General features: G+C 45.3%; 1 protein-coding gene and 2 long non-coding RNA genes across 4 annotated transcripts in view; 2 read left to right on the top strand and 1 right to left on the bottom strand.

Annotated features, from left to right (window-relative positions):
* PRDM2 (PR/SET domain 2) overlaps positions 1 to 2,643 on the top strand; it is a 135,667-nt gene extending 133,024 nt beyond the window's left edge. The window contains exons 10-11 of one of the 2 annotated variants that reach the window (XR_008714979.1): positions 639 to 737; positions 2,285 to 2,643. The gene's annotated coding sequence lies outside the window, so the exon portion shown is untranslated. Of the gene's footprint in view, positions 1 to 638; positions 738 to 2,281 lie in introns of both variants that reach the window. The other variant, XR_008714978.1, reaches the window with a different exon arrangement.
* On the bottom strand, positions 493 to 1,256 carry LOC129653202 (uncharacterized). Its single transcript, XR_008714980.1, has 2 exons — positions 1,122 to 1,256; positions 493 to 724 (listed from the first exon to the last, which is right to left on the bottom strand). It is a non-coding gene; the product is annotated as an uncharacterized LOC129653202 (long non-coding RNA).
* A 3,043-nt stretch (positions 2,644 to 5,686) lies between the features above and the next one.
* On the top strand, positions 5,687 to 13,749 carry LOC129653204 (uncharacterized). The gene is made up of 2 exons (XR_008714984.1): positions 5,687 to 6,129; positions 12,955 to 13,749. It is a non-coding gene; the product is annotated as an uncharacterized LOC129653204 (long non-coding RNA).
* The last annotated feature ends 7,285 nt before the right edge of the window (positions 13,750 to 21,034 follow it).

Genomic DNA, 21,034 nt, shown 5'->3' with positions numbered 1-21,034 from the left:
TCCAAAACATTATGCAGAAGCCAGACCCAAAAGGCACATGTGCCAATTGATTCCATTTATTTAAGTCAAAAAATGGGTTATGGCTTCCCTGGTGGCCCAGTAGTTAAGAATCCAAGTGCCGATTCAGGGGAAATGGGTTTGATCCCTGGTCCCAGAAGATTCCACATGCTGTGGGTCGACTAAGCCCAGGCTCCTCAACAAGAGAAGCCACCGTGATGAAAAGCCTGCTCACTGCAACTAGAGAGCCTGCTTGCAGCACTGAAGACTCAAAAATAAGTAAAGAAATAAAGTAAATAAAAAGCCCAAAACAAGTAAATAAATAAATAAAAACAAGTGAAAGCAATCTATGGTAATTAGGTCAGGAGAGTGGTTATTCTAGGGGATGAGGGTGGGCGGGTGTCCTCAAGAGGTGCCTGGCTGGGTCTGATGGGAGTTTGGTCATGTTCTGTTTCTCCATCTGGGTGTTGGTCACACAGGTGTGTTCACTAACAGTTCATCAAGCCGTGCTCTTTCTGTACAGGTGGTATACGTCTGAAAATAATTTAACTAGAAAAATTCAGTAGAGGGACCATGCTCAAAGAGGTAGGCTCTTGAATATGTAGCCGTCATTGTTATTTTTCTTCTCTTTTTCTCCTCAGCACCTGAAGTGACCTGGAGTCAATGAAGCCAAAGGGACTGGCCTTCTGCCCTGCAGGAAGTACCGACCTATTCCAGATCCATGAGCCTGCAAGAGAGGAGTGCGTGTGTATATGTGTGTGAGCGTATGCGTGTGCCTGTGGTCTTCAGACGAGGGTCCTGAACCCCAGGGAGGCTGGAGAGTAGCTGACTCGGCACCGAGGATGACACTTGGGTGCTGTCCCGGGCCGTGACCTGCAGCTCAGCCTTCCTGTTGGGAGAGGCCCCTCCTACTATGCAATTTTTCAAGAGCTCCTTGATCCTGCTTTTTGCTTCTCTGGTTGTCTTTTGCCACGGCGGGGACTTGGGTCTGGCCCCAGGGGTCAGCTCCAGCCCTGTCCAAGCAAGGCCTTCAGGAGGAGGCCAAGTTCCCTTTCTGGCCAGCTCCGCTCCCGCCCCCTCCTCCACGGCCCCCCTCATCTCCCCCCACCCCTGCCTTCCCTCACCCCTAATGTCTCTGGGAATCTGTAGCCTGTAGACACTTCGGAGCCTCGCTGATCATCCCCCTTGGCCCTTGCACTTGGAAGACTTTTCTCTCTGCCTGAGCAATCTGAGCTGCTGGCTCTTGAGTTGTTTCCAGATTTGCCATTCTCATCCGTCAGGCCCTGTGCGTCCGGGAAAAAGTCCTGGTCTCCCTTTATAGATCAGACTCCTCCTGTGGGAGAGGCAGAGGACGGGAAGGGATCTGGTCGGGGCAGGGGGTGAGCTCCTCGTGTACTTCTTTGCCTCACTTGGTGGGACCATCAACACCCTTAGTGTCTGAGCTTCTCAAATTGGCTGAAAAGGGAAACAAACAGAAACTGGGAAATGAAAAATAAGTTGGATGATTAAAAAGCCTGGGGGTGGGGGGGGGCTGGGGTGGGGGAGAGATTTCCGGAGACCGTCCATCGCCTGCCAGGGAACAATGGAACTGACTTCGTCTCTGATGGAGCAGTCCATGTCTCGGAGAAACGGGTGAGCTGAGCTAGGAGTGTGGACCCAGTTCAGTGAGGGTCTTGGGTTTTGTGCCTTTGGGGCAGACCCCAGACAAGGATGTCTGAGACCACTTTGGCGCTGTCTTCTCAGCCCCATTTTTGATGGTGATGCACCAGACCCAAAGTGGAAAGAGGGGACCCTTTAAGAGTATGTAGGAATGGTCATGCAAAAAAAAAAAAAGGGACTTTTTTCAGGGCTATTATGGTTGATCTTGCAACTCTGTAAATATGTATGTACACACTTTTAAAAGCACGTATTTATGTCCCTGACTGTAAATGCCCCATTTTTAAAGTTTTATAACTTGTGTTATTTAATGAATCTGTCGACTGGCTGCAGCATGGGGTCTGATAACGGTCCAGGAGGAAAGTTTTGTGAGAGCCTCACGTGGGCAGAAAAGTGCTGATCATTGGCTTGTTCCCATCCTTTTTCCCACCCACCCAGCTACAGACCATGATTTGTTTTAAATTCTCACAAACTGGAATCTTTTAGCCTGCTCCTAAAATCAACCCTCATGAGCATGAAAATCTGTGGCCGTTCTTTATCCTAACGATACGATTTTGTCCCCTCCATATTGACACTCGTGAACTGTACCCCAGCCTCTCAGTTCTTGAGGGTTTGTTTTTCCTTTCAGCAGCGAGGAAGGCCCACGAACCCAAAGCTTGGAAAGTCGCCTTCAGCCGGTGGAAAATTCTGGAAAATGTGGTGGGAGGGCTGGGGGGCACTCATTTTTTTTTTGCATGTGCAAACGTGCTGGTCATCCTCCGACCCTCAGACTTTCAGGAGAACTTTCACGAATGTTCCAATCATGAAAATGGGGGTGGGTGGGTTGGTCTTTTTGTTTTTTAAAAAGCGGTGTTTCCTGGTCAGTGATGGTCTTCGAGCGTGGGTTTGGATTGCAGAAGAGGACATGTGAAGAAAATTAACAATGAAAGTTAATTTATCTGCCATGTGAAGAAAATTAACAATAAAAGTGTGAGGCAAGATTGTGAGGAACAGGCGTGGGAGTGATCATTTTGGTTCTGGTACTTGGAGTTCTCTGTGGCCGAGGGGTGGGAGTGGGCTGGGGGTCCTTGAAGGTTCCATTCTAGCCATGAGAGAAACCTAAGGCTTCCAGGAAGCTCCCCGTGGAAATACCCCGGCTGGTGAGCAAGCTCACTCTACAGTCATGGCCCTCTCCCACCTGCCAGCCAGTGAGTTGATAAGCCACGTGGCTGAGACTAGAAAGGCCTCCTGTGATTGCAGACATATTCTTTTCTTTAAGCAGCCTCATTGAGCTCAGATTCGCATACCATGCAATGTATCCATTTACGTGTATACATCATTTTTAGTATATCCAGAGTTGTGCAGCCATCACCATCATGTTTTAGAACATTTTCTATCACCCCCCAAAAGAAACCCCACACCCAATAGCAGTCACTTTCTTCTTATTTCCAAGCCCTTAGCCCCAGGCAACCACAAATGTGCATTCTCTCCCTGCAGATTTACCTATTCTGGATATTTCATGTCAATAGAATCATATGAAAAGTGGTCTTTGTGACCAGCTTCTTTCACTTTGCTTATTCTCAACGTTCATCCAGGTTGTGGCATGTCTTGAGACTTCATTCCTTTCTGTCGCCAAATACCCCATTATATGGATATGCCACATTTTATTTATCTATTCTTTGGTTGATAGATTTTTGTGTCGTTTCCACTTTGGGGATATTAAGAAGAATGCTGCTATGAACATTTCTAAAAAGGTTTTTGTATGGATTTTTTTTTAAGTATATCGCTGGGAAGGAATTGGTGGGTCATATGGTAAATCTATACTTAACATTTTGAGGAACTGCCAAACTTCTCCAAAGTGGCCACATTATTTTACATTCCCACCAGCAGTATCAGGATTCCAATTTCTCCACAGTCTCCCTAGGCTTTGTCATTGTCTTTTTAACTTTTGCCATCTTCGTGGGTGTCAATACAAATGAATTCTTTTGAAGAGCTAACCATCCTAGCAAAGTTGAACAGGGCCTGGAGAGGAATTCTGATGGAAGGCGAGAGATAAGCACCTTGGCTTTGGTGCTTATTTTGGGTTTGGGGTGGGTAAATGGTAGGAGGTCAGCCCCCATATGGAGGCCCATGCCCTGATACTGCAGAGGAGTAGGAGGAAGAGCCTCGATTTCTGTCTTTTCATTTAAACACTTTCTCTAAAAAGATGTGAAATTAGAATTTTCTAGAGAAACAGAACCAATGGTGTGTGGGTGTGTGTATATATATATATATATATAATTAACTATGGGAATTGGCTCACAAGATCAGTCACTCGGTGGTATCCAACTCTTTGCGACCCCATGGACTGCAGCACGCCAGACCTCCCTGTCCATCACCAACTCTCAGAGCTTGCTCAAATTCATGTCCATCGAGTCAGTGATGCCATCCATCTCATCCTCTGTCATCCCCTTCCCCTGCCTTCAATCTTTCCCAGCATCAGGGCCTTTTCCAATGAGTCAGTTCTTTGCATCAGGTGGCCAAAGTATTAGGCTGAGAAATCCTATGATCTACCCTCTGCAAGCAGGAGACCCGGGACAGCTGCTGGTGTGATTTATTCTCAGTCCCAAAGCCTGAGAACCTGGAGAGCTGATGGTGTGACTCCCAGTTCAAGCACAGGAGATGAGACGTCCCCAGTTCAAGCAGTGAGTCAGGACAAAAGGGTGAATTTCTCCTTCCTCTGCCTTTTGTCCCATTCAGACCCTCAATGAATCCATGAGCCCACTTAAACCAGGGAGGGTGACCTACTTTACTGAGTCCTTACAGAGTCCAGAGATTCAAGTGCTAATCTCACCCACAAACACCCTCACAGACACACCCAGAAACAATGTTTCATCCAGGCACCCCGCGGCTTGCTCAAGTTGACGCAAAGTAACCCTCACACATGACTTTTCATTCTCTGAAAGAAACTTATCTAGAAAGCAAACACAGTGGAACCTCCCAGGGAGGTGAAATCTATGCTCACAGGCTTCTCCACCTTGGCTGACCCCTGGGCTGGACCAGCAGAGAGACATTTCCCACAGGCCTGGCTAAGGGAGGACTCAGCGGTCATGGGCGAGGGGGCGGGGGAGTAGATGCAGAGAAGGGAGGCAATTTCGATATGAAAAGGGTTGATGCCGAGCTCAGCCTTGGGTGCTTTGGCGCATAGAGGTGGGACTCCTCATCCAACCTGGGGCATTAAGGAGGGCTTCCTGGAGGAGGACTCTTGCAGACCTTGACTGTTCTCCTTACCTAATCTTCACATTGGGCCTTAGAAAGATTCATGGTTTCTTAGTAATTGCAAGTAGCCTTGCAATAAGGAATAACAACAGAATTCATTAATGGACAACTTTTCAGCTCCATCACATACCCTCACACACATAGTTCCTCTCATTCTAGTAAACCTTGACATGGATGGGGCAGGTCTAGGGTCTCTTGTACCAAATGGCACCCTGAAAGCAGGCAACTCAGTTCATACCTGTTCAATGTCAGCTGGGATCTGAGCCAGCCTCCGACTCCCAGCGCAGGGCTGTCACCCACGGGCACTATTCACTGTCACGTGCCAGATGTGCCCCACACTTCCCGTCTCCTGTCACTTACCCAACGGCGTGGTACCTCAATAGCCAGTTCATAGAGGAAGACACGGAGGTTCACGATAGGCTATTTATCCACGGTCACACAGCTGGCAGGTGTAGGTCAGGAAATGGACGCAGGCCCTACAGGCCCAACGTTCACTATTTCTCACTCTCCCCTTACTGTTCCTCCCACCACCCTTCCCCAAGACACCTGCAGGTGGAAACACGGCTATGGAGGTTAGTCCCACCCAACCCCCACAACACAGCAATCAGCTGTGGAACTTTGCTCCAACCCAGACATGTGGTCATAGGAAGTGAGGGCTTAGAAGCACAGGCTCAGAGGTCCCCAGGCTGGGTTAAATCTCAGCTCTACTCCTTACTGGCCGTGTGGCCTTGGGTTAGTCACTGACTTCAGTTTTGTCCCTTGTCTGCTGTACGAGGGACTGACCACTGTACCCACCTTCCTGTGTTCTAATGGGTATAAATCAGCTACGGCTGTGTCTCTTTAAGGTCAGTTAATGTACTCACCTCCAGCATCACCTGGCTGATAAACAAGAGGGTCTCAGCCTCCATCCCCCACATCCCCTGAATCAGAATGCCCAGATGGGTCTGGGCCTCCTGCACTGGCAGCAAGTTCTGCGTGTCCCATCAAGTTTAAAGCCACAGAGGTCAAGGACTAGGGTCATAGCAGGAACTGAAAATAAGCATTCAGCCTCAGCCAGACTGGGGACTCAGGGGCGCCACTGGGGCCTCAAATTCGCATCAACCAGCATCAATCTCTGATGATTTCCTGGAGCATCAGGCTGTACCTGACGCTGCTGGGAGACGGAAGATCTGCTCCAGAAGTGGATTCCTTCTAGGAGCTTTGCAGATCCTGTTGGAACTGGCCGTCCACCTACGTCCGGTGAGAAACAACAGCAGAACGTTGCTGGGGACAGAATCAGGAAACAGGGAATCGCGCGGCCGCCTTTGGCTGCCGCACGAGGGATGAGAACTATCTGGAATTCCCAGGATGGGTTAGACCCAGACGCTCCGGGATGGTGGTGGAGACTCTGGCGAGGGCTGGAGTCACCTCTCCTGGAAGCGGGTCTACCCAGGTCTGCGCGTCCGCGAGGTGGGAGCCGGGGACCGCGACCCAGAGCGCCCCCGAGGCTGTGATGCTGACAGCCGCCAGCAGAGGGGGCCCTCCACGAGCCGCGGCTCAGGGCCCGGGGAGCCAAGTGCTTCCAGTTACCGTTGATTAAGGTCAAAGGAGCCTCAAGGCCACAGAGCTGCTTGGCCGGGGGGCTCAAGGAAAGTTCCTAAGCTCCCCGTTCCGAAGACAGAGGTTTGGCACCCCTACCTCAGTGTGAGGCGACGGCAGAGAAGCAGTGGTCTGGGGAGACGCCCAGCGCCCCCTGACCCGCTGGGCCCTGGGAGCAGAAGTCCACGAGGCCAGGGGTCTAGAAATTTCAGAATGCCCCAGCAGCCTTGCCTCCCCGCGGTTGGGCTGATAACGCTGACCCCCAGATGCTGCAGACGGTGCCCTAGAAGGCGCCCTGGTCCCAGTGTGCCCCGATTTACGCCCTTGCTCGTGGGGATGGGGCAGGACGCGCCCAGCCAGGTGGGAAACTGACCCTGCAACCTGTTGTCAAAGGATGGAGCGCGAATTAAGTTTGTCTCTTGTCTTCCTGGTCTGCCCTCCTACTCCAGTGGCTGGTCAGATAACGGGCAGGTTTACTGTAGGGTGAGGCAGGGGACGTCACTCCCGGTCAGGTGCTCCCTGGTTATGGACTTCCATGCAGGGTCTTGGGGAGGGGCGCTGGTGGGCTCTGAGAGCACCAATCTCCTTAGATTTTACACCCTAAACGCCTTACCTGACTCCTCCTAGCCCTGTTTTGGCAGCCTGTGATACTGTGTATGTTCCCTGGGCTGTGCTTACCACTCTGAATTCCATCATGTCCCTCTAAAACCCCCCCAAGGATTTTTGAACACCTAGAATAAAACCCAACTCCTTTCTAGTTCAGAAACCCCTCTGGCCCTAGCCTCCCCCTCCACAAGGCTCTCCCTTTCCCTGCTATCTCTTCCAGCCATAGCAGTTTTCAGTTTGCTCCTGGACTCTCTAAGCTCTCCTCTGCCACAGGACCTTTGGACATACAAATCTTTCTGCCAGCATTGATTTTCCCTCCAGTAGCCATATGGCTCTCAGCCTAAATATCGTCCCTGCAGCTTCCTTCCCTGACTGCTCAGTCATTTGGTCTTTTTTCCACTGCCTGAGATGCTCTAGTTTCTCAGCTTCTCTAGAGTGTCAGCACTATGGGGGCAGTGGGACCTTACCTGTCTATCTCCTTGTTGACTATGATGTCCAACACCCAGTAAGCCCCTAGGATTCACTGAGGATCCATTGAGAGGTATTGCTGGGGTAAAGTGTCCTTAGAGGAGCCCTTGATGAGCTGGGAATAGAAACCAGGTGTGTAAAAAGGCTGTTTTGCAGCCTCTAAGGTGGGTGGAACATTCTGCCTGATTCTGTACCATGGCCTGCTTCTGTGGGAAGAGGGGAAAATGCGGGGATTTTTCTTTTAAATACCATTGCTTCAGAGGTAGGGTTGCCAGATAAGGTCCAGCCTGTCCAGTTATGTTTGAATTTCAGATAAACAAGGAGTGACTTTTTAAAGTGTAACTACCCAAATATTGCAGGAGGCCTACTTCTACAAAACATTTTTTTGTTGTTGATCTGAAATGAAAATGTAGAACTGAATGTTCTCTGTTCTTATTTGCTAAACCGGGCAAGCCTGTTCATCGGGCTGAGGCCCTCCATGATGCCCTTGCCTTCTGAGTCATCTGGCCGGGGGTTCCAGCTGGTCACCATGCACTCGTCAACCAGCCCTGGCCCTCAGCCCAGCCGCCGGGGCAGGGGCTCCCCCTGCTCTTAATTACAGCTTGAGCCTTGGACGCGAAGGTCACCAAATGTCAAGTGGGGCCCTGAGGACTCTAAAGAGCATATAAGTGGCTCTTGACGCCTGCCTACTTCTTAGGGTTGTGGCTCTGACCTTTGCTTTACGCGTAAGTATTTATTTTTTTAAACCACCTCGCCTTCTGATAGGAAGTATTCCTTGACAGAGGGGCAAGGGAATGGAGCAGTTTGGGCTTCAGCTGGCAGCATGTTACAAATGCCATCATTCTTGGGCAGGGAAGGGCTTCTGCAGCTGCAGGCCCCCTGCCCCTCCCTGGGCAAAGCTGAGTGAGCCCGTCCACGCCAGCTGCTGTGTGGTCCATGTCTGCTGCATCTCACTTAAGTGCTGTTAGGTGCTCCTGGCAGGGTTAAGGTGCAGAGAGATAGAAAGCAGGGGTGTGGCGCTCACAGATGCTCACGTGGAAGCCCAGGAAAGGGCGGCCTGTACTGTGGGCCCTCCATCCCTCTGGGACTTCTTAGGCCTGGGGTGTGCCCAGCTCCTAGTGAATGCTTAACCTGTGTGTGCTACCTTACACTGAGGCACAGTGTCAATGCTTGTGTGATTCCTTAAACAAATTTTATTTTTCTTTATTGTTTTGGCCACAGCATGCAGGATCTTAGTTCCCCAACCAGAGATCAAACCCTGCTCCCTGCAGTAGAAGCACAGTCTTAGCCATTGGACTGCCAGGGAAGTCCTGAATTTTTAATTAAAAAAAAAAATAATTTTATTTATTTCTGTTTTTGGCTGTGCTGGATCTTTGTTGCTGCAAGGGCTTTTTTAGTCTAGTTTCACCCAGTAGGGGCCGCTTTCTAGTTGTGGTACACAGTCTTCTTCTTGTGGTGGCTTCTCTTGTTGCAGAGGATGGGCTCTGGGGCATGTAGATTTCTGTAGTGGTCGCTCCCAGGCTCTAGAACACAGGCTCAATAATTGTGGCACATGGGCTTAGCTGCTCCATGGCACGTGGGATCTTCCCAGATTAGGGATTGAACCCATGTCTCCTGCATTGGTAGGTGGGTTCTTTACCACTGAGCCACCAGAAATTTTTTATTTCTTAACTAGAAATTATACTAGTAACTTGAGAAAAACTAGAGAAAATTCCAAGAAATCCTGTCACTGATGGGCTCTTTAGTACCTAATCCTTCAAGTTTTTATGTAAACGCATTAGCTAACCAGCTGTGCCACCAACCAGCTGTGTGACCTTGATAAGTTATTGAACCTCTCTGTGCCTGTCTCTTCTGTACAGTGGAAATGACTGTAGTCCACAGAAGAGAGAGCTGAGTGTAGAGTTGGTGTGGGCCTCAGGGTGTACAGAGAACATTAATCTGAGGCTTTGCTGTATTAATCTCTCCAAGGCCTCCCCAAGGATGCATGGCTTGTTCCTTGCCAAGTTCACTGTTTGTAACCCATGCCTAAGTCCTGAAGTCCAGAAACTTTTACCTGTGCACGTTCCCACTATGGGCACATCAGTCGGGGTTATTTATGTCGTGGTAACAAATAAACCCTTGGGCTTCTTTGGTGGCTCAGACGGTGAACAACCTGCCTGCAAAGCAGGAGACATGGGTTCGATCCCTGGGTTGGGAAGATCCCCTGGATGAGGGGATGGCAACTCACTCTAGTATTCTTGCCTGGAGAATCCCTGTGGTCAGGCTACAGTCCGTGGGGTCACAAAGAGTCGGACGTGACTGAGCGACTAAGCACAACAAACCAACCCTTAGTGGCTGATGCTTGCCGTATCCTGTTGCTTAGTCATGTCCGACTCTTCGCAACCCTATGGACTATAGCCCACCAGGCTTCTCAGTCCATGGGATTTTCCAGGCAAAAATACTGTAGTGGTTTGTCATTTCCTACTCCAAGGGATCTTCCTGATCCAGGTATCAAACACACATCTCTTGTGTCTCCTGCATTGGCAGGCAATTTCTTTACCACTGAGCTACTTGGGAAGCCACTCATGGCTGATGATATGTGCTTATTATTTGTTCCCATTGCCTGTTGATAGCAGATTGGCTAGGCCACTTCTCCCACATTTGGTAACTTCTGGATCAGCAACCAGACAGAGAAGCTGTTATCTTTTATTTTTAAAATTTACTGTAAAACAAAACACAAATGCAAAAAAAAAAAAAAAATCACACAGAACAATGTATAGTTTGGTGAATAATATAAATTCCCCCGTAACTACCATCCAGGACAGGAACGGAACTTTGCCAGTCACCCAGTCCCAATCCCAGATGCCCTCTTTCCCTCCAAAAGTAACCATTGTCCTGGCTTTCATAGTGATGACCTCCTTGTATTTGTTGTTGTTAAGTTTTTTGGCCATGCCTTGCAGCTTGTGGGATCTTGGTTCCCTGACCAGTGGTTGAACTGGGGCCCCTTGGCTCCCTGCAGTGGAAGCACAGAATCTTAACCATTGAATCACCAAGGAAGTCCCATGGGGTTCAGTTCATTTTTAGTTAAACTTTATTTTGAGATTAATTGCTGAGTCATGTGTAGTTGTAGGAAAAGAATACAAAGACTCCAAGTATTTTTTGCCTAATTTCCCTCAGTGGTAACTATGGTGTAATATTTATATTACCAAGTCCAGGCTTGCTCTGCTCACTGCACGAAAGGCCAATAAATCCGAGATGTGATGTTGAGGCAAGAAATACAACTTTATCCAGAAAGCTGGCAGACTGAGAAGATGGCAGACTAATGTCTCAAAAGAAACTATCTTATCAGGGTCAGGATGCCAGGGTCTTGTATAGAACAGAGATTGTGGGAGATGAGGAAATAAAGTAAAAAGGCTATTAACCTTGCAAATACCTCCTAGAATGGCAAACCTTGGGGAGGGGATGTGTTAATCTTCCTTCTTGTAGCCATCCACAAGTGAACAGGCTCCTCAACAAAGGCACTTTGGTTTAATATTCAGGCAATGGGGCAGCATTCCCTGAGGCAGACCATTGAGTACAAACAGTATCCTTTTAGTGAACATTGCTTTGGGAAGCAGAGTTAAAGAAACAGATCTAACATGGAGTCAGAATTGGCCCTTCCCTGCAACAATTACACAGCCCAGAGAATGACCTTGTTTTCCATCTTTGTCATTTCAAGAATGTTCTATAAATGGAGTCATTTATATACTCATTTATTTACAGTATATACCCATTGAGGATCAGATTTTTTCATCCTGCTTAATTCTCTGGAGATTCATCCAGGTTGTTGGGTGAATCAGTAGTTTGTTCCTTCTTACTGCTGAATAGGGTTTCATGGTATGGATAGATCACTGTTTGTAGAACCATTCACACATTGAAATGCATCTGGGTTATGTCCAGTATGGGACTATGATGAATAATGCTCCTAGAAACTGTTGTGTACAGGTATTTATGTGAATGTGGTCTTCATTTCTTTGGGGTAAATTCTTGGGAGTGAAACTGTTGAGTTCCTGGCCGACTTTTGTTTTTAAGAAATTGCCAAACTGTCTTCCAAAGTGGCTGGACTATTCTGTGTTTCCCAGTGTAGGAGTGATCCACTTTCTCTGTATCTTTGAATGGTATTTGGTGGTGTCACTATTTATTTTTGTCATTGTGGCTTTGATTTGCATTTCCCTGATGGCTATGGATCCAAATCTTTTCATGTGTTTATTTGCTATCTGTATATCCTCTTTGAAATGTCTGCTCATGTCTTTGTCCAGGTTCTAACTGGATTGTTTGGTTTTTGCTATTGAGTTTTGAGAGTTTTTTTTAATAAACTCTAGACTGTAGTCCTTTGTTGAATTTGTATTTGCAAATATTTTCTTCTAGTCTGAAGCTTGTCTTTTTGTCCCTTTAACAGAGATTTTCACAAAATAAAAGTTTCTAATTTTGATGAAATTCAACTTACCAATTTATCCTTTCATGGATCATGAATTTGATGTCAAATCTCTTTGCCCTAGATTCTAAGAATTTCTCCTGCTTTCTTAATTTTTATTTTCCTCCCAATTTTATTGAGATAAATTGAAATATAGCTCTATGGAAATTTAAGGTGTACAGCATAGTGATTTGATTTACATACATCATGATGACCACAATAAGTTTAGTGAACATCCATTATCTCATATAGATATAAAATTTAAAGTTTTTTTTGTGTGTGTGTGATGAGAACTCTTGAAATTTACTCTGTTAACATTCTTATATAATATACAACGTGCATACATGCAAAGTTGCTTCAGTCATGTCCAACTCTTTGTGACCCTCTGGACTGTGGCTGGCCAGGCTCCTCTGACCATGGGATTTTCCAAGCAAGAATACTGGAGTGGGTTGCCATTTCCTCCTCCAAGGCATCTTCCCAGCCCAGGGATCGAACCCAAGTCTCAGGTCTCCTTTATTGGCAGGTGGGTTCTTTACCACTAACACCACCTGGGAACCCCATAATATACAACAATGTTTATTATCTTAGTCATGTTGTACATCACATCCCTACTACTGATTTATAAAGTCTGTACCTTTTGGCCACTTTCACCCAATGCCTCCTCTCCTCACCCCTGCCTCTGGTTACCACAAATCTGATCTCTTCTTCTATGATTTTGTTTTTGAAGCATAGTTGACCTACAACTGTATGTTAATTTCTGGTACACAACATAGTAATTCAATATTTCTAAACAGTACAAAATGATCACAAAAAGTCTAGTTACCATCTGTCACCATACACAGATATTATTATGTTAAAACATTATTATATTTTCTTTATTAAAAGTTTCATAGTTTCATATTTTACATTTAAGCTGGTGATCCATTTTGAATTATTTTTTTTTGGCCTCACCGTGTGGCATGTGGAACTTTCCCAACCAGGAGGATCAAACCTGTGCCCCTGCATTGGAAGCATGCTGTCTTAACCACTGGACCACCAGGATAATCCTTGAATTAATTTTTATATAAGATGTGAGAGTTAGGCCCAGGGCGTTCACCCCTTCCTTTGAATATCCACTTCCTTTAGCATGTTTGTTAAAAAATGCTGTGATTTCCTCCACTGGATGGCTTTTGCATCTTATCAAAAATCAATTGGGCATATTTGTGAGAGTAAGCCTATTTCTGGATTCTCTGTTCCATCAGTCTATGTGTTATCTTTTTCTTGTCTTCATATGGGCAATTGACTGTGTGCCAATATCCAATTTTGATTAATTGCAACTAATTACAATTAGTTTTGAAATTAGGTAGAGACTAATTTCTCTAGCTTTATGCTTCCCCCCTCAAATTGTTTATCTATTATAGTTCCTTTGCCTTTCCATATAATTTTAGAATTTGAGAATAATCTTGTCTATACCTACAAAAAAAACTTTGTTGAAACTTTAATATGAATTATTTTAAACCTATATATCTATCTGGAGAGACTTGATATTTTTACTGTGCTGAATATTCCAATTATGAACATATGTCTCTCCATTTATTTAGATATCCTTTGATTGCTTTTATCTGTTAGTTAACTACACTAACTATTGTGTGGTTTTCATCATGAAAGCTCTGAACATAAATCGTTAGATTTTATCTAATATTTTGTTTTGAATGATTATAAAATAGTAATGTATATTTTAACTTTGTTCATGTGTTCCTTACAAGTATAAGAAATATAATTGATTTGTGCGTGTAGATCTTGTATCTTGTGATTGATAAGCTCACTAGTCTAAGAGTTTTGGGCAGATTCCTTGGAATTTTCTGTATAGACAATAGTCATCTGCAGATAGAGACCATTTTATTTCCTCTTATCCGAATGCTTTTTATTCTTTGTATAACATTGAAGTTCATTCTTCTCTAAATATTTGGTGTAATTCTCTAGCAAAACCATCTGGACCTGGGAATCTCTTTCTTCAGGAGTTTTTGCATTATGAATTCAATTTCCTTAATAGCTACAGAATTATTCAAATTACCTATTTCATATTGGGTGAGTTGTTATAATTTGTGTTTTTAAATGAAGTGAATCAGTTTCTTGAAGTTGTCAAATTTACGTGTATACAGTTGTCCCTTATTAACCTTTTGATCCCCATCTCATTCCTGATACTATTTTTATTTTCTTCTTTGTCTGTCTTGCTGGAAGTTTATCAATTTTATCCATCTTTTCTAAGAACAACCTGTTTGTTGCATCAGTTTTCCATACTGTTTTTCTCTTCAGTTTCATTGATTTCTGCTCCTTAGTGTCTCCTTCCCTCTGCTTTTGTTCTTTCTGGCTTAGTTTGTTCTTCTTTTTCTAGGTTTTTGAGCTGGGAACTTAGATCACTGATTATAAACTTTTCCTCTTTTCCAATGTATGTATTTAGTGCTATAAATTTCCCTCTCAGTGATAGCTGTGTCCCAGAAACTTTGATAGGTTGTATTTTCATTTTCATTCAATTTAATATATTTTTGATTTCTCTTGAGACTTACTCCTTGACCCATGAGTTATTTAGAAATGTGCTGCATAATTTCCAAGTCCTTGGAATTCTGTTATCTCCTATCACTGGTTTCTGGTTTGAATCCATTTGGTCAGAGAATACACGACATATGATTTCAGTTCTCTTACATGTGTTGAGGTTTATTTTTTTCAGTTTTATTGACATATAACATTGTATTAGTTTTAGGTATACAACATGACTCTATCCATATGATATTTATTTATTTATACATGGCTGCAAATTAAAGCACATGTAACCTGAAGCAATGGCACCCCACTCCAGTACTCTTGCCTGGAAAATGCCATGGACGGAGGAGCCTGGTAGGCTGCAGTCCATGGGGTCTCTAAGAGTCGGACACGACTGAGCGACTTCACTTTCACTTTTCACTTTCACATATTGGAGAAGGAAATGGCAACCCACTCCAGTGTTCTTGCCTGGAGAATCCCAGGGACAGGGGAGCCTGGTGGGCTGCTGTCTATGGGGTCGCACAGAGCCGGACACGACTGAAGTGACTTAGCAGCAGCAGCAGCACTATGTGGCTTGCAGGATCTTAATTCCTTGACCAGGGATTGAACCCAGGCTGTAGCAGTGCACCAGGGAATTCCTTATGTATATTTATATGGGGCTTTCCTGGTGGCTCAGAGGGTAAAGAATCTGTCTGCAATGCAAGAGACCTGGGTTCAATCCCTGGGTCAGGAAGATCCCCTGAAGAAGGAAACGGCAACCCATGCCAGTATTCTAGCCTGGAGAATCCCAAGGACAGAGGAACCTGGCAGGCTACAGTTCATGGGGTCACAAAGAGTCGGACACCACTGAGCAACTAACACTTTAACTTTCATACACACACACACACACACACACACACACACACACACACAAATATTTGGGCTTCTTAAGTGGCACTAGTGGTAAAGAATCTACCTGCCAATGCAGGAGAGGTAAAAGACATGGGTTATTTGGCAATATATACCTATATTTTGAGGGGCTTCCCAAGTGGCACAAGTGGTAAACAACTTGACTGCCAGTGCAGGAGACATAGTGGACAGGGGTTCAATCCCTGGGTCAGGAAGATCCCCTGCAGTAGGGCATGGCGACCCACTCCACTATTCTTGCCTGGAGAATCCCATGGACAATGGAGGCTGGTGGGCTACATTCCATAGGGTTGCACATAGTCAGACACGACTGAAGCGACTTAGCAGGCACACATATATATTTGGAAAATATATATATTTCAAAATGGTTACCACAATCAATTTAGTTAACATTATCACCTCACATAATGATAAAAACCTTTTCTTGTGATGAGAACTTTGATTTACTTTCTCAGCAGCTTTCAATATGATATAGTATTATCAACAGTATTATCAGCTGTAGTCACCATCAGTTCAGTCAGTCAGTCAGTTCAGTTGCTTGGTTGTGTCCGACTCTTTGCAACCCCATGAATCACAGCATGACAGGCCTCCCTGTCCATCACCAACTCCCGGAGTTCACTCAGACTCATGTCCATTGAGTTGGTGATACCATCCAGCCATCTCATCCTCTTGTCATCTCCTCCTCCTGCCCCCAATCCCTCCCAGCATCAGGGTCTTTTCCAATGAGTCAACTCTTCGCATGAGGTGGCCAAAATATTGGAGTTTCAGCTTCAGCATCAGTCCCTCCAATGAATACCCAAGACTGATCTCCTTTAGGATGGACTGGTTGGACCTCCTTGCAGTCCACTGTAGTGTACATTATATCCTGCAAACTTATATATCTTATACCCGGAAGTTTTTAACCTTTTAACCACCTTTACCTGGCGGCTCAGAAGGTAAAGCATCTGCCTACAATGCAGGAGACCCAGGTAGGATCCCTGGGTCGGGAAGATCCCCTGGAGAAGGAAATGGCAACCCACTCCAGTATTCTTGGCTGGAGAATCCCATGGATGGAGAAGCCTGGTGGGCTACAGTCCATGGGGTTGCAAAGACTCGGACACGACTGAGTGACTTCACTTTTACTTTCACTCTCACCCGTTTTGCTCACCCTTCACCTCTGGCACATCAGTCTGTTCTCTGTGTCTGTGATTTCACCTTTTTCAGATTCTACATGTAACTGCAATCATATAGTTGGCTTAAAACTCAACATTCGGAAAACTAAGATCATGGCCTCTGGTCCCATCAATAGATGGGGAAACAGTGGAAACAGTGACAGACTTTATTTTGGGGGGCTCCAAAATCACTGCAGATAGTGACTGCAGCCAGGAAATTAAATGATGCTTGCTCCTTGGAAGAAAAGCTATGACCAATCTAGACAGCATATTAAAAAGCAGCGACATCACTTTGCCAACAAAGGTCCATCTAGTTAAAGCTTTGGTTTTTCCAGTAGTCATGTATGGATGTGAGAGTTGGACCATAAAGAAAGCTGAGCGCTCAAGAATTGATGCTTTTGAACTGTGGTGTTGGAGAAGACTCTTGAGAGTCCCTTGGACTGCATGGAGATCCAACCAGTCAATCTTAAATGAAATCAGTCCTGAATATTCATTGAAGGACTGATGTTGAAGCTGAAACTCCAGTACTTTGGCCACCTGATGTGAAGAACTGACTCATTGGAAAAGACCCTGATGCTGGGAAAGATTGAAGGCGGACGGAGAAGGGGACGACAGAGGATGAGGTGGTTGGGTGGCATCACTGACTCGATGGACACGAGTTTGAGCAAGCTCCAGGAGTTGGCGATGGACAGGAAAGCCTGGTGTGCTGCAGTCCACGGGGTCACAGGAGTTGGACTCACTGAGTGACTGAACTGGTTCTAACAGGCATGAGGTAATATCTCCTTGTGGTTTTGATTTACATTTTCCTGATGAGTAGTGGTTTGAGCACCTCTTCATGTACCTGATGCTTGATCCTGTATCAAGTTACTTGATGCTATTCTGATTTTTAATACCTGTTTTTGTTTTCAGAATTTTATCTGATCTTTATCCCTAATATTCAGAAATGGCACAGTGCTTCTAGGCCTGGCTCCCCTTTTCCTTTGTTTACCTGGTGGGTACTCTGTTGGGAGCTTGAAACTTTCCTTTTTTTTTAAGATTTTTTTTTTTGATATGGACTCCTTTTATTAAAATCTTCATTGAACTTCTTATAATATCACTTCTGTTGTTAATGTTCTGATTTTCTGGCCTTGAGGCATGTGAGATCTTAGCTCCCTGACCAGGGATCGAACCCACACCCCCTGCATTGGAAGGCAAAATCTTAACCACTGGACCACCAGGGAAGTCCTGAAAGTTTCCTATTAAAAAAATTATTAAAAAATTATAAAAATATTTTTTTCCTCTTTCCAGAACTTCTATTGTTTTAACATTTAGTTCCTGGATTAAATGTCTAGTTTTCTTTTTATGAAAAATTTTGATTTTGATTCTTCTATATTTTCTGTTACTTTATTAGTACTGCTGCTGCAAGTCGCTTCAGTCATGTCCAACTCTGTGCGACCCCATAGACGGCAGCCCACCAGGCTCCCCCATCCCTGGGATTCTCCAGGCAAGAACACTGGAGTGGGTTGCCATTTCCTCCTCCAATGCATGAAAATGAAAAGTGAAAGTGAAGTCACTCAGTCTTGTCTGACTCTTAGCGACCCCATGGACTGCAGCCTACCAGGCTCCTCCATCCATGGGATTTTCCAGGCAAGAGTACTGGAGTGGGGTGCCGTTATTAGTACTACTGCTCACCTATTTGTTTTCTACTTTAGTCACTTCAAATTCTTAAGAGCTATACACTTTTTCTGTTCCTCTGCATAAGTACCCATAATTTCATGGGTACAAAATCATCTCTCATTAACATTTTTTTGCAACCATACATAACACATTGAGTTTCTACAGAACTGCTGTCTCAAGTTTATTTAGACATTATGTAGTTCTTTCATATTCCAGGCACTGTTCCAAATAGTTGTACAAGGGTTCCCTTCCTGAATCCTCCATCTGGGAGGTAGGTATTGTGAAGCAACCTAAAAGTCATTTGTCTAAGTCTCACAGCTGACAAGGGGCCAGGCTGGGATTGGAACTCAGGCCTTTGGCTCCAGAGCCCACTGTGGTTGGGGACCAGAGTCCTGCCTCAAGGATCAGAGGTTCTGAGCAGTCTTGTCATCATTGGGTGATGCTCTCCAGCTGGCTGGAAGCTCTACGTGCATGGGGGGACGTCTGTCTACTTGTTGGCCTTTCACAGTTTTTGGAAGGGGTTCTGCAGGGACTCTTGAGTGCTTCTGTCTATAGGTTTTTCCTTTGTGATGACTAGTTTTCTAAGGAGAATCCCAGGAAGAGGATGTGTCAGGGTGATCAAATTGCCAGCATTGAGAGCTGAGTGGAGAGATACCACATGCAGATTTATTCATTTAAATGTTTATTTATTTATATTTATCTATTTGGCTGCAGTGGGTCTTAGTTGCGGCCTGTGGGATCTTTTAGTTGTGGCACGTCTGTCCAGTCAAAGCTATGGTTTTTCCAGTAGTCGTGAATGGATGTGAGAGCTGGACCATAAAGAAAGCTGAGCGCTCAAGAATTGATGCTTTTGAACTGTGGTGTTGGAGAAAGCTCCAAGGGACTGCAAGGAGATCAAACCAGTCAATCCTAAAGGAAATCAGTCCTGAATGTTCATTGAAAGGACTGATACTGAAGCTGAAACTCCAATACTTTGGCCACCTGATGTGAAGAACTGACTCATTGGAAAAGACCCTGATGCTGGGAAAGATTGAAGGCAGGAAGACAAGGGGATGACAGAGGATGAGATGGTTGGATGGCATCACCGACTTGATGGCCATGAGTTTGAGTAAGCTCTGGGAGTTGGTGACAGATAGGGAGGCCTGGCGTGCTGCAGTCCGTGGGGTTGCAGAGTTGGACACCACTGGATGACTGAACTGAGCTGTCTGTAGTATCATTAGTTTCAGCATGTGGGATCTAGTTCCCTAATCAGGGATGGAACCCAGGCCCCATGCATTGGGAACATGGAGCCTGAGCCACTGGACCACTGCAAAGTCCCCTTGTACAGAGTTTCTCTTAACCTCCCTGTTTTCATTACAGTCTTTGTTCTCACCCTTAGCTGTGATTGACATTCATGAGTCCAGGGACTTTGTGGTTAAACTGCTCCTGGGAATGTACTTGACATTTTCTGCTGCATATCAGAAAGGAACGGGGGCAATCAATGTGTTTCTTACAGACTTCCAGCCCAGCTCCCTGTTTCCCAGCCCTCCTTTCAGAGAAGCCTTGTACCTCCAGTACCTGAGGCTTTCTGGATTTCCATGGCTGGACTGTAGCCTACACTGCAGGCTATACTCCTGCCCACTACCTACACTGCAGGCACCCCATTTTCAGCCTTCCCTGCCTTAAGACAGATAATTATCTTTGTACATCATTCTTCCTGCTTCTGAAGTGTGTTGATATTTTTTGTCTTCTATCACATCCCTCCTCTGCCCCTGTGGGTTTCTACATTAAAAATAAATTACTTTATAATTCTATTGGAGTTTTGGGAAGGAACCGACATAAATGCATGTTTAATCTCTCACGTTTAAACTACTACTTTAACCAGAAGGAAACACCTCATCCTTACAATTCCAAGCTAAGCAAATAAGTGAAGATGGCTTAAAAAAGAAGAAATGACAGGCATTTAGAAAACAGCTTTGCACAGTGTCTGGTAGCAAGTCACGTGTCATCTCTATGGAGAAGGCCCCACTCTATGTTAGAGGAAGAGTGAAAAGTTCTGATCTGGGAGAAATAAAAGATGAGGCAGGGATGGATTAGGGAATTCTACCTCTTCTAGGTTTTGTGTTTTCCAACCAGATCCCTGGGAACCTGTTTCTAGCAAAGGATGCAATGGATGTCTGGAGTCCTTTTCACATGTGAGATCAGTTTTTACACCCTGTAGTTACATGAACATACGTTCAATCCAGAGACACCTGGAGGAAATAGCACCTCTCTGTTCTTGGAGCCTGTGTTGTTGTTCAGTCGCTAAATCGTGTCTGACTCTTTTCAACCCCATAGACTGCAGCACACCAGGCTCCTCTGTCCTCCACTATCTTCTGGAGTTTGCTCTGATCATGTCTTTTGAGTTAGTGATGCTGTCTAACCATCTCATCCTCTGTCGTTCCCTTCTCCTTTGGCTGTCTTCCTTTTCCCAACATCAGGGTCTTTTCCAGTGAGTCTGTTCTTCACATCAGGTGGCCAAAGTATTGGAGCTTCAGCTTCAGCAGCAGTCCTTCCAAAAAATATTCAGGATTGATTTCCTTTAAGATTGGTCTCCTTGCAGTCCAAGGGACTCTCGAGAGTCTTCTCCAGCACCACAATTCAAAAGCATCAGTTCTTTGGTGCTCAGCCTTCCTTATGGTCCAATTCTCACATCTGTACATGACTACTGGAAAAACCATAGCTTTGCATAGATGGACCTTTGTCAGCAAAGTGATGTCTCTGCCTTTTTTTACTCTGTCTAGGTTTGTCATAGCTTTCCTTCCAAGGAGCAAGCATTTTTTATTTTCGTGGCTGCACTTACCGTCCA

This window comes from Bubalus kerabau, chromosome 5, assembly GCF_029407905.1.
Source record: "Bubalus kerabau isolate K-KA32 ecotype Philippines breed swamp buffalo chromosome 5, PCC_UOA_SB_1v2, whole genome shotgun sequence".
Lineage (NCBI taxonomy): Eukaryota > Metazoa > Chordata > Mammalia > Artiodactyla > Bovidae > Bubalus > Bubalus kerabau.
The sequence above is the reverse complement of the archived record's forward strand: the minus strand, read 5'-3'. Positions and strand labels throughout refer to the sequence as shown.